This window comes from Arvicola amphibius, chromosome 15, assembly GCF_903992535.2.
Source record: "Arvicola amphibius chromosome 15, mArvAmp1.2, whole genome shotgun sequence".
NCBI lineage: Eukaryota > Metazoa > Chordata > Mammalia > Rodentia > Cricetidae > Arvicola > Arvicola amphibius.
The window spans coordinates 1,336,709-1,351,160 of NC_052061.1; the positions used below are offsets into that span (position 1 = coordinate 1,336,709).

The window sequence follows — 14,452 nt, forward strand, 5'->3', positions numbered from 1 at the left end:
GTTTTTTTTGTCTGGATGACCTGTCTTTTGGTGATAGTGAGATACTGCAGTCCCCTACTATCAGTATATGAAGTTCAATATTTGATATAAGCTGTAGTAGTATTGTTTTTTTTTTTTTTCACAAAATTGGGTGCCCCTGCATTTGGGTTTTGATGTTAAAAATTAAAATATCATTTTGATGGATTTTTTTCCTTTGATATGTATGTGGTGTTATTCCCTATCTCATTTGATTGGTTTTTGTTTGAAATATATATTTTTTCAAATATCAAAGCAACTATATCAGGTTGCTTCTTAGGTTTGTGTGCATTTAATATTTTTTCCAATCCTTTACCTCGACGTATTGTCTATCATTGATGTTGAGTTTTCTGATGTGGTAAAAGATGGATTCTGTTTTATCATCCATTTTGTTAGCCTGGGGTTTTTTAAATAGGGACTTGAGATCACTGCTATTGAGAGATATTAAAAACCAATGATTTTTGATTCTTGTTATTCATTGTTGTTGATGTTGTTAGTGGTGGTGGTGGTGGTCTGCTTCAATTCCTTTGGTTTTGTTGGTGTGAGATTATTTATTTCCTGTGTTTTTAATGTGTGTAGCTAAGCTTCTTTGACTGAACTTTTCCTTCTAGCACCTTCTGTATATACAGCTGTATTTGTAGATCATTATTGTTTGTTTGATATTATTATGAACAATCTTATTTTCTCCATCTATGTTGACTGAAAGTTTTGCTGGGTATAGTAGTCTAGGTTGTCACCTCTGGTGTCTTACAGCCTGCAGCACATCTATCTTGGCTTTTCTGGATTTTGTAGTCTCCATTTTGAAATTAAATGTAATTATAATGTCTCTGCTTTTATATGTTATTTGTTTTTTTTCACTGCATCTCTTTATATTTTCCTTTTGCTCTTTGTTCAGTGGTATGATTATTATGTGCTGAGAGATCTTTCTATTATGGTCCAATCTAGTTTTGGTCTGTGTGCTCCTTGTATCTTTATAGGAATCTCCTTTGTTAGCATAAGAAAATTTTCTTCTATAATTTTTAATGTATTTTGTGGGCTTTGTTCTGGGATTCTATTCTTATATAAAATTCTATCATCTTTAGAACTATTTTCTACATATTTATCATTCTTAGAAAATGTTTATGGTACCACAGATTTCCTGGATGCTGTGTGTCTGGAATATTTTTGAGATTAAACATTTTCTTTGTCTGATATATTCATTTATTTTATTGTATCTTCAGTACCTGAGGTTTTCTTTTCTATCTCTTGTATTCTATTGGTGAAGTATTTCCCTGGAATTTCTGTTCAAATTCCTAAACTTTTCATTTCCATTTATCCCTTAGTTTGTGTTTTCTTTATTGTTTCCATTTTCATGTTTAGGTCTTGAACAATTTTATTCATTTCTTTTCACTCCTTTTGTTTCTTACTTTCTTTAAGGGGTTTATTAATTTTCCTCCATTTTTTGTGTTTGTGTGTGTTCCTAATTTTTAAGGGATTTATTCATTTCCTTTTTATAAACCTCTATCAACCTCATATAGTTAGCTTTAAAGTCTTTTTCTTATGCTTCAGCCCTGTTGGAATATTCAGGGCCTATTGTGGTAAGATAGCAGGGTTCTAGTGGAGACCTAATTCCCTGGATCTTATTGATTGTATTCTTATCATAGCATCTGGGGTTTTGGATGATTATAGAGGTCTAGGTGCTGATTTATAGGCTTGTCTTTGTCAGATAGATGGTTTTATCCTTGGTTTCTCTTCTTGACTTTTTGTGGGTGTGATGACTGTATGCTGCCTGTTTTACTAGCCTACTGGGGTAGTACATTCACAGGAACACCGAGCACGTGTTCTTATTTTGTAGTTGCTGGGATGGGATGCAGCTGAGAGTTGGGGAAGGCAGTTCAGGAGGGAATGGCCAGTGAGATCTAGTAAAGCTGTGAGAAGAGGGAAAGGAAGCCTGAAGGTGGTGTTCTGTTGCAGAGCTGGGGAAGAGCCTGAGGAATTGGTGCTGGGGGGAAAAGAAAGCTTAGAAGATTGGCAGATAGGCTACTTGCTCTGCTAGCAGGTGTGGCCTGTCCGGTTTGAATTTCTAAGAGGTGATTCCTAGGTTAAGTTTTACCGAAGTTAAAGTCATGACGCCCCATTCAATCCAGGGAAATAGAACTGGGGAAGGAAAGAAAATTATAAAGATGTGTATTCAGAATTCATGTCAATGACATCAACAGCAATTGGTAATATGGTAAGGTTTTGTTCAGCAATTTCTCAGGCCTTCCTGAAGTGAGCTTGGGAATCTGCCTTACTAGGGCATTGGAAATTGATAATGGATTACTGAGACAATGAGTATAGCATTAACAGTTTTTGAGTATAACACAGACGGAGGGGTCAGGGGCTCAACTCTGAAGGAAAAGTCTTAGGAAAGCTACTGCAAGGAGAGTGTGCACAACAAAGGTGTTTGAGAGCTACCCAGGTGACAGGAAATGGTCCAGAACTAACAAAACATAGGGAATTACTTCACCAGACAGCCAGGTACAAAAGCATTCCTATTGCTACCAGATTGTAGAGAGGCAAGTGGAGATTACTATCTCAAAAGAGAGTTTGAGGAAATGCCAGGCTTCGAAGTATAAACCTAGAAAGATTAACAATACCCACCTTTAATAAATATTTCTATTTTGAATCCAGTTACGAACTATAGAGACATGTTTATCCTAACTCAGAAGTTTCTTAATTGAACATTAATCTCAAAATTGGCGCATAATCCTATTAATGAACATGTTACTTGACCCAAGGGTGGGAGGAAGAAAAACCTAAGTGAAAAGTCCAGAAGGCCAGAGAGATTCAGCTAAAGTGATTAATCAATAGAAGCTGTAAATGTGTCTATGTATATTGAAAAGCATAAATATTTTATAGTTCCCTTTTCTACAAATACTGACAGAATTTTTGAAAATACTCCTTATTTATAGCATTAATAAAAATGGTGCTCTTTCAAACCTCATTTTCTCATGTAAAAATTATATATGGATAGAACAAATCATTTTGGGATCATCCATGTACAAGAAAATTCATTTAGTGAGAAAGTTCATAACTGATCACAAGTTGTCAAGTTATTCTAGGATTTAAGAAAGAGTAGCAACAAAAATTGAAACAGTGATCAATACAAACACACAACAGTCAAGATGAGAGAAACATTATTTTATGTATACCCCATTTTTGGCAACGCTCCAAAGAGTTAGAATGCTTCCTTCAAGAAAGTCTAGAGCTAGGAAACTTGATCACATTCAAAGAAAGGTAATGCCTTGCCAAAATGTCAGTTCAAATCCCCAAAGGCTAACTCTTCAACACAAATGTAGTATCCACCCCTGCTCCTATGCATTTGAATTACAAACACCAGCAAATGGTGGAATAGTGTAATGTTTAAACACACATCGTAAGTGAAAATAGTTAATGAATATGACATTAACACAGGAGACAGTCAAATGTAATGAAGTCTAGAGTGTGGTTACTATTGAATATACATGTAACCTTGTTAAGGGCAACACTGGATGAGTTTGCTCATCTCTCAAACTTCAGTCCTTAGCTGTAAATATCCACAGGAATAAACCATTTTTACAATATCATCTTTATCAATATGTATCAAGAAGGTTAAATAAATATTTTGTTACACCAAATATCTTCTCATTTCTATCATTGCTTAAGAAAAGCTTCTCCAATCGTAATAGACTTCACTTGCTAACTTATGAATCTTTCTTAAAAATAACAATATCTATTTATTGAGACAAGGGTATGCATAGCTAGTCAGAACTCACTTTGTATATCAGAGTGGCTGAAGCCACTAATATCTTCCTGTGTCTGCTTCCCAGGTGCTGGAAGTAAAGGTCACTATTTCCAGCCTGGCTTACTGACTTTATTACACTTTCTGGCATCTCGCCTTCTCTGTGAAGATCCATAGGAGTCATTATTGTGAAAAGCTCAGTATGTGGGGTTAGGTAATTACTGCTAATAGTCAGGAGTAAAGCAGCAAGGGCAGAATACAGAATCTCAAGTAGAAGTAGGTAAAGATGTTTGAAGGAAGTTTGGCTAATAGGAATTAGTGTTCCCTATACAAGTCCTGTATATACTTTATTAACATATTATTTTTACCTAATGCCATTATTGAAAGGAGCTCTTTACGAGAGCCACTGTTCAGACCCATTCACATTGCTTCTAAAAATCTTAGCGCTCATGAAAGAATTGAATATTGTGTCACAGGAAGGATAGCAGCCTCTCAGGACCTGAAGGAAATAAGGAACAGTACCTCTGCACTGTGTAACAACCTAGAAGTCTAAGTGTTCGTGCAGATATACATTTCCGCCTGGCATTATGTTTCCCACCTTTAGAATCAGCCCTTCAGGCTTTCACATACTGCTTCCATCTTCAGACTAGGCTATGAATTATATGTGGAAAAAGCTGAGCAACAGTCAAAAAGAAATTGAAGCTCAGTCACGAGACAATTCACTGCTTCCCCAACTCCAAAATCTCTACCACTTTTAAATATTCTCTTTGATAATGACAATAATTTATGATGCAAATGTTGAGAAAGGCCTAATCTCTAATACAGAAAGACAAAAAATATCTAAATTAGTTTTCCTTTTTTTTTTTTTTTTTTTAACAAGTCAATTTGTAGTTTCCCAAAGAGAATCTTTCCCAGTAAGGGAAAGGTGAAAGGGATTCCATGCTGTTCAAGTTACACATTCCTTCTGTCATTTCAGAGGGATATCTCTGTAGAAACGCAAACAATAAGGGAATTCAAATAGCTACCTTCAGACCTGGGAAACAGCATGGGGATTTTCCTCTCTTCCGCAGGCAGTGGGTGTGGTTTCTTTCCTCCATGTCCTCAGAATATATAGAAAACAGTATATTCATCGAGGTAGCAGAGCCTTTATTTCTTGAAATCCTTTGAAGGTCAATAGTTCCATGGTCAAGTCTGATCCATGCAAGTGTCAAGGAACTGTAGAGATCACCACTTCTCATATCTTTGTATAATAACTAAGAAAAGGATCTGACCTTCTGCTAGAATTTCTAAAATACATGTGGTTACATCTGTGGCTTGTTCATGTAGTTGATATTTGGTGAGTCAGGTTCAAACCTAATAGTTTGATTCCAGAATGCACAGTCAAAAACATCATGTTCATGAGTGCTTCTTATAGTGTGATAACAGGATACCACTAACACAATGACTTGTATGAGCACTATTGGAATTACAGGTATGGTATCTTCTTGGAAGGCATTTATATCAACAGCAACTCAATGACAATCATCAAAACCCTCATAATGTTTTTTTCAGTCTTTAGACTAGTCTGTTGGATCAAGAATCCCAGGTTCTAGGTGCTGCCACTAAAAAAAAAATATGGCATTATGAAGTGATGCAGAGTCTCTGAACCTTATAGTCCCAATCTGTGAAGTCAGTGTAGATACATAGCTATTACACTGCACAGGAGACTTGCTGGCAGAGGCTACTTGTTCATTCTCGGTTAGCCAGACTTGAAATAACCACACAGAAACTGCATTAATTAAATCACTGTTTGGCCTATTAGCTCTAGCTTCTTATTGGTTAGATCTTAGGTCTTAAATTGACCCCTTTCTATTAAACTGTATTTCGCCACGTTGCTGTGGCTTATCAGCAAGGTTCTGGGAGCATCTTTCTATTGCAGGCAACTACATGGCTTCTCCCTGATTCTGCCTTCTTTCTCCCAGCATTTAGTTTCGTTTTCCCACCTAGCTCTCCTCTGCCCTATCCACAGGCCAAAGCAGTTCTTTCTTCTTTAACCAGTAAGAGCAACACACATACAAAAAGACTTCCCACATCAGCGCCTTTTACATAAAACTGTACGTGGGCAGCATACATTCAATAGGATTTGACCTTCATTAACTCTGTAAGCCTCATGACTATTTGATTTAGTATAAAGATGGAACACTTCCAACCTCAGCACGCATGTGAAAGTAAGAGGACACTTTGAAGAGTAGTTTCTCTCCTGCTTCCATGTGGGTGTTGTGATTTGAACTCAGAAGGTCAAGCTTGCTGATAAGTGCCTTTACTCTTTACTATCTTCTCAGCACCATGATCACACTTTATAATTTTATTACTTCTTTTATGGAATTAAATAAAAAGATAATGAAACAAAAATTCACCCATTATAATATAGGGATACCACTCAATAGTTTATTTGATTCTTTACAGCCCTAAGAAACTTGGTCAGCCCTAAATACATATACATGAAAGAAACGCTAAATGGACTTCGTAATTTGTGTGTGTGTTAGTAATGAAGAGATTATTAATTTGATATGGAGTCAGAGGGTAGATGGGAGAAATTGGAGTGGGGAGAGAGGTAAAAATAATGGAGTTACATGTCTGAATTCCATAAAATTTTCAAATTAATAAAATATAAGAAAGTAGGTTTCTGGATTCTGCTGATCAGAACATTTGATGATTAGTCTACCAACCAAAGTTCAGTCCTTAGGCAGAAAACCAACCCTTCAACTTGTCCTCTGACCTTTTTATATTCTCTATTGTGGATGTCTCTATATGCATTAATGATCACAGAAAAACACACAAATATAAACATACATGTACAATAAATGAATACAATAATCAAAAAGAGAAAATTGGTTTTTGTGCTAGGGAAATGAAAGGCTAGGGTACTTGAGTTCAAGTCTGATGATTTCAGGTTGATCTCTGCAAATGTGGCAGAAGGAAAACGTGAATCCTGTAAGTTGTCCTCTGAACTCCACACCAGCTCCTTGGCATATATTCTGCCCCCAAAGAAATACTAATAAAGAAAAATAAACAAAGAGACAGGTCGACTATAAAACAGTGAAATATTTTTTAAAAACTTGATTTTAGTATCAGTTTAAGATTTCAGTTCTGAGGTAGAGAAAGTGACATATCATAACTTGCATATAGAACTATGATTAGGAAAAGTGTTTGAGTTAGTATATAAAAACGTTTATAAAACCCACCATAATTACTTCCCTGATTAAAAATATCCCTTGTTATTGTTAAAAATATTTTTCCAAGCCAGGTTGTGGTGGCACATGCCTTTAATGCCAGCAATGGGAGACAGAGGCATGTGAATCTCTGTGAATCTGAGGCCAGCTTCATCTTCAGAGCAAGCTCCAGAACAGCAAAGACTGTTGTTATACAGAGAAATCCAATCTTAAAAATAAAGAGGAAGAAGAAGAAGAAAAAGAAGAAGAAAAAGAAAAAAAAAAAGAAGAAAAAGAAGAAGAAGAAAAAAGAAGAAAGAAGAAAGAAAGAAAGAAAGAAAGAAAGAAAGAAAGAAAGAAAGAAAGAAAGAAAGAAAAAGAAAAAAATTTTCCATACTCTCAACAGCCTTTTGGGGTTATGCACAGTTATAGAATTTATATCTCAAAAGGGGAAGTATAACAGGCAGATGTGACCCTCTAATTTCTAATCAACTTAACCTAAAATACACGCATTGCAACAACGCAAAGTAGCATAACATCCAGCCCCGTTGTGGTTTCCAGGGGCAAGACTTCCAATTAAAAATCTCTCCCTTTTCTCTACCCAAGCAGCATTTCCAGCACAGATATCAATCTTGCTACAACATCTTTAATACTCTTAATGATTGGATCTTTCTGCATAGAGCTTAAAAGCCTAAATAAGACAGTGGAAGACCTGGGGTAGGTAGGTAGAAGGTTACACAGCAGGAATAGCTAGTGATCTGAGCATATTAAAGATGTGTAGCAGAATTAAAAGAACCAGAGGAGGACCACTTAAAAAGTAACACTTGAATAATAACCGATTGCTGCTTTTCAAATAAGAACTTTGGAATGAGGAAGTAATTTGCAATTTCCCTTTTGTCCCGTTTGCACAGGGAAAATCAAATGAGCGGTTAAGATGATCAATACTAGGAACATTGCTGTATACAGAGTACGAGGCCAAGAAACACATAAAGTGAATAAAATGAACAAAAATAAAATCTTTACTATCATGAAAATAGAGTAAAGAGAAACATCCCCTAATTAATGATGTTCATTACTTGAATCATTTTGTAAGCATTCAAGCTATATTTGTTTCCTTCTAATACCAGTGAACAAGGTGGTAATTAGTTTGGAAAATACCATATGAGGAGAGAGCAAGTGTTTTTTGATTGAGTAGCATGCCAACCTCCTGAAGGATCAATGATACAATAATTCTTGTTCTACATTAAAAAAATCCTGAACATTCAATCTTCCAAATGTTCTTACAGACACTAAAAACCATTGTCTACAGTGGTAGTATACTGAATTTGTCCTATCTATCTGACCTCAGAAACTAATGAGTCATTCCTCGGTAGTACTCGTGTGGAAACACACACACACACACACACACACACACACACACACACACACACACACACACACAAAACCAGACAATGGTCTCTTCTTTGTTTTGCTTTAATATTGTAAACTCCCCATTAGGTGTTCTCTTTCAGGGTCACTAATTGTGTTCTTTCTCATTGCAACATACTCTTCTACTTGATCAATTATGCCCTCGCCTGCTTCAGCTGCACCCAGCATCCACTTTAGATTCAGGCTTTCCTCGTGCATCCTTTTCTCTTTTCTCATTCTCCAGTCTGACTTTCTGCTGATGCTGAGAAGACAATCAGAGGAATGAAGATCTAAAGAAAGATCAGGATTATTTGGTCTAAGTGTGGATTTCATTAGAAAAATCTGAATCAATGTGTGGAAACAAAATGAGAGGAAGATTTAATTGAAGAAACTCAAAGGAAAATTATCATAACTTTAAAAACAGAATCATATTTAACTGTAAAACATAGTAGCAAAGAACAAAGGGATCACTTCTGGACCCTTACTGCTATGGATGTTGATGAATTTTATAAATAGAAGCTTAAAATTAAAATACAGAATGAATACCAGAAAACCCCCACTACCACATTTTATTGTCTTCCAAATTATAATTTTTGTATTTTTATATATTTTTCTCTTTGATTTAAAAATAAAAGTACTTTATTCTTATTAAATAAACACTTATTGCATCTGACTAATAAAAGCTAATGAACTATTAAACACTACCAAAAATTGTTATCCACCTAAATGACTTCTTTTAAGAGTCAAATGCTGCCACTCCTCCCGAGAGATTGCTACCTTTACTTTTTGACAAAAAAGGAAGATTGAAAACTCTTTACTACTGTAGAAGGTGAGTTAAATGGCAGAATAGGCTTACTGACTTCTGGGAATAGCCTTTCATTTTTTAAAATATAGAATTTCCTAGAACTTGAAGGGGTTCTTTTTCCAGAGAGTCCATGAGGATTTTTAAATAATGTCTTATTTGTTATAAACTACCATACATATGCCATACATATAAACTGCCAAACACAAAATATATAATGCATTTTGATTATCTCCATCCACTATTACTTCCCTGCAACTTCCACCATCACCTCCCTCTATGTCCTGATTGTTCCTATACTCCATGTTTCCACTCTTTTTTTGTTTAGTGGTTGCAATATTTTGTTATTAATAGTCTCCTGAGTCCAATTAGTGCTGCCTATTTGTGTATGGATACAGGGTCAAATATTGGTCAAATATGGGCAACCCAGCAGTAGCCTATAACCAAAGGAAAGTGACTCTTCCTCCCTAGGAACAAGCAGCTACCAATCCTGCCTACTCACGTGTGAGCTTCAGAGGCTCTTTCCTCATTCCGTGCTGAAATTTTGTCTAGATTGAGGTTTTTGCTGATTTCTTTTGCTGGTAATGTTATCATACTTGCGTTGAGCCACTGTATGGGACACCGTGTCATAGCAGAAGTCAGCATTTCAGTATACCTCTCCATCTGCCAACTCATGTCTTCTAAGACCTCTCTTCTACGGGGATGCTACTACCTTAGATGAGACAAGATTGATGCAGAAGATTCATTCATAACTGAGCATTTACAATGATTTCTTCTCAGTACTTTGACTACTTATGGGTCTCTGCATTAAAAACTAGCCACTAGAGAAAGATGCATTTCTGAACCAAGTTGTCAGCAGCACAAATCTATATGTTAATATGTGTATGTGTTAATGTGTGTGTGTGTGTGTGTGTGTGTGTGTGTGTGTGTGTGTGTGTGTGTAGAAGATAGTTTGAGATTGGGGCCATTTAGGAAAATGATGGAGGGTAGGTCTCAAATGCAATCACAAAGCCAGATGTCCTCCAGTATTTGCCTCAATCATAATTGACTACAGAAACAATGTGTCCAGTCACTTGAAGAACCTGTTGCCATACCTACCCCGCAATAGAGGACATGCACTCTCATAAGCCAGAAGCACAAATAAGATCTCATTAAGTTAGTCCTGGGGAACCCTGATGGCTCCTTGGCCTTGAGAGGGAGGGAGGGGAGGTATGGGTGGAGGGGAGGGGAGGGAAGGGGGAGAAGGAGGGGAGAGAACGGGGAGAAGGTGAGGGGGATGGGAGGGGGGAGGGGGAGGGAAGGAGATGGAAATTTTTAAATATAAAAAAAAATAAACCATGAGGAAAAAAAAAAAGATTTAGGGTTCTGTATAATAATCAAAACTGTAAAAAAAAAAAATAAAACTAAAATAAAAAAAAAAAAATGTTGAAAACTTTAAAAAAAAAAAAAAAAAAAAAAGATCTCATTAAGCTCTGTTTCTCTCAGGCATTGTTCAAAGCTAAGAGAAAAGTATCAAAATATGGAAATATTCAAACTTCTCATGATGATTGTCTTAAATTAAAAACTATTACTGCCAGCCTAAAGTAAGCATAGTATTAGAGAAAAGGAGAATATGATATCCTTAATATAAAGCCATAGATGAAAGCATTCCTGGACTCATGTGTGAAGATTTATGTTCGTTAGAGTAATAGAAATCCACTGAAAATAGTGGCAGCCAATGCCATTTCTAATATGGCAGAGGTACCCATGTATCATATGAGTCAATGTTGAGTTTAAGAGTTCTTATAGGAAATCGCCCTTTACATCAAGAGAATTAAAGTTTGAGATTGCCAGTGGGAGAGACTTTGAAAAAAATAAATGAAAAACCCCAATAAGAAAAAAAAGCAGTAGTTTCTCACAGGGGCCAAGGACAGGTTACAGGTGTCAGCAGTGGAGGATTATGCCAGGCTCTTCTCACATCATGAGGAGATCAGAGTCAGGTGCAGAAGGGACTTTTCTGAAAAAGGAATCAGTGGAGTTCAAAGAGAAGACAACTGTGTGCCCATCTCAGAAGACCGTGGAAAAGGCAGAAACTTTCATTTATGTGAACTGGGAGAAATTTAAAGTGACAGTTTGCTATTTTTTGTAATTTTTTTTGTGTGTGTGTGTGTGTGTGTGTGTGTGTGTGTGTGTGTCCAGTGCTAGTGCTTGTGGAGGCCAGAAAATAAATTTTCATAGTGAGTAGTCAGCTCTCTATTTCTCTATTTCCATCATGTGCATTTTGGGGATCAATCTTGATCATTATGTTTGACAACAAGCACTTTTATTAGCTAAAGCAACTCTCTACCCCAAAACTGATCATTACTGGCACATGATTAAACTAAAATGAACATACATTTTAACTGTTTATTTCCAAGTTTGCTAAGTGACTGAACTTATGCTATCACTATTTTAGGCACAGTATAAAATGTTACATCGTCTCATAATAATTCCTCATCCATTTCTTAAGGTCATCTGAGTACACCTGGCAGCAGACTGCGAGAAATTTCATGAGGGGATGCTAACTTCACATATTTCTTTGATGTGCAGCATCATCCCATCATGGAGTGAGGCACTGTACATCGTCGTGTCTAATCTGAAGTTTTTATTAATGCTGAATTACGCTGAGTAGGGTATTGGGCAGAGTGCAGAAACAGTGAAATGATCACCTTGCTTGGTGTTGGATTTTAAGTAAAAGACAGTCTTTTCACAAGCATAATAGCAACCAAAACATGTTTTCATAGTTGAGTTCACCTCAGTGAAGAAAAGAATCTATTCATAGTTTCCTAAATTTATAACATGAATGAGTGTTGTTGATTTATATAGAACTCTTCTATTAAATGGTAGGGCAATTTGTTGCTTCTTTCCATTTATCTAGCTACTAAAAGAAAAATCAAGTTGTGGTGCTGCTAGAAATACCCCTTGGAATTGTTAATATAATTTTATTTTGTCTTCTTACTCAATTGACCTTTTCGTTGTTATGAGACTATCTTTTTTATTATTGACAATATTATAGTTCTAAAATCCATCTTGTTTGATATTAATTTAATCACCCTAGGATGTTTATGATTAGTATTTTCTTGGTGTATTTTTCAAGTACAAGTTTAAGGATGATGTGTCTATACATTTTATGATTTAAAATTAAAATGATGTATCTTCTAATTAACATGTATTTATTATATGTAGCAGTGTACCTCAAAAGACATTTTTATTCTAGTATGTTATGCAATTTGGCCATATTCACTCTCATATCCTTACTATCTCCACATTAAACTGGTAACTACTTTTTTCCTCTAGTAGCATGCAAAACTTTTTCTAGAATCATAAAGGTCAGACTATAGAAATAAACATTCTAGTTGGCCATAGCTCTATTTCTCTGTTTTAGGACATAAGTCTTGTCTTCAGTAATATGATCTCACCATCAGGTTATATAAGAGTCAGAGCATTGACAACGGCATGTGAAGTATGAATGGTTTTATGGAATCCCATTGGTCAATGAAACATCAAGAAATACGACATTCTTAGAACTGGAGGCTTTATTTGCTGGGGTAATCTTGTCTAGTTGGGGTACTATCTCCTCCATTATATGGTGACTCCATTTAAAATTTTTCATGTATGTATATTTTGATGAGGCATCTACAGTATTAGATTTCTATGTGGTGTTTCAAAAGACCTTTAGTAGTTAGTTGATCTCCCCAAATTTAGTTCAATTTTATTCTAGATAAAATTAATAATCCCCCGCTTAAAGTCTACTATGTAGTAATTTACTTTTAGTAATTCATAGCCATTTTATTTTTATAACTCAAATTTCTTTGTTTATAATTATTTGTGATTCTTTTCAATGCTTTCTGCTAATTTACTAACCATAGTTGTCTCATTAAAATTATTGCCATTTGTCTAATGTTTATATTCTGTCACTATATATTATACCAAATTGCATATAAATACTTTAACACATTTTGTCTTCACAGTGACCATCTTTATTGATATATGTATATCCTGACATTGATCTTACATAATACAATGCAAGGGCAGTGTATTATTCAGTGTTTTGCTGGTGTGAAGAACCCAGCGACCATTGCAATTCTTATAAAAGAAAGTGTTTAAGTGAGGCTTGCTTACTATTTCAGACGTTTAGTTCATTTTCATCATGGTGGAGAGTTTGTTAGCATATAGGGACAAGTGGTGCTCGAGAAGTAACTGAGAGTTATATGTTTGAATCCAGAGGTAGCAAGAACAGACAAAATTGGACTGGCTTGGGCTTTTGAAACCACAAAGCCCACCCCTAGACACACACTTCCTCCAACATAGCCATCCTAATCCAACCAGGACACACCTCTAAATCCATCTCAAGTAGTGGTAGCCCCTAGTGACCAAGCATTATAATATATAAGCCTATAGAAGCCCTTCTCATTCAAACCACATCAGGGAGTCATTTTTGATGTATTTTAAACTAATAGGAAGGCATTTCATAAATGATAAGATCCTGGTTTTAGCTACCTATCCTAGAAGGTTTTACCATTTTTGTTTGGATTTAGTTTATCTGTGGAATTTTCTTTCAGGGGAAAAAAAAACCTGTCTCTTATTTTGAAATAATTCTCTTTAACTAATCATTGGTGTTTAGTGCAGAACACTTACTTACATTTTTATTTTATGTTGTTTTCTTGTTTTGTTGTTGGGGAATCTTTTATCTCACCTTTGTTAGACAGTTTGGCAGCATCATACTGGTCACTGGGTTTTCTTGGCATATTTTCACTTTGGTGTGTTAGTGTGGAGGCATCATACTAACTTCCATAGTGACTCTCCTAATTTATATTCTTAGCAGAGGTAAGTATTAGGTTGTCATGAATCCTTTTAAATTCAATGTGGCTACTGTAGCATGAGTTCTAATAGGTCTTAGTAATAAAATCCCGGAGTCAGATGTTGGGGAATAGTCTGAGAGATCAGAAGACATGAGCCACAGCCACATTACCTACTCAACTTCCCAAAGCCGAGGAGAGACTGAGCTCCTGTCTCCTCCTGGCTTTTCACTTCCTCTCTCCAGCCCTATTACTCCTGTCTCCACTTCCCTAACAATTGGATTAAAGGTGTTTGATCCCAAGTGTTGAGATCACCTTTGTGTGAACTCTGTTTTCTCTTAGACAAATTCAATCCTGTGAATCCCGAGGTGGACTTGAACTAACAGAGACCTCTCTGTTTCTGTCTACAGAGTCTTGGGGTTAAAGGTGTGTGCCACCACTCTCTGGCCTCTATGGCTAACTAGCAGCTTAGCTCTGC

The 14,452-nt window shown here is 35.9% G+C and overlaps 1 protein-coding gene across 4 annotated transcripts in view; it reads left to right on the plus strand.

Annotated features, from left to right (window-relative positions):
- Cdh8 (cadherin 8) overlaps window positions 1–14,452 on the plus strand; it is a 354,582-nt gene that overhangs the window by 316,103 nt on the left and 24,027 nt on the right. The gene's annotated exons all lie outside the window — the stretch shown is intronic.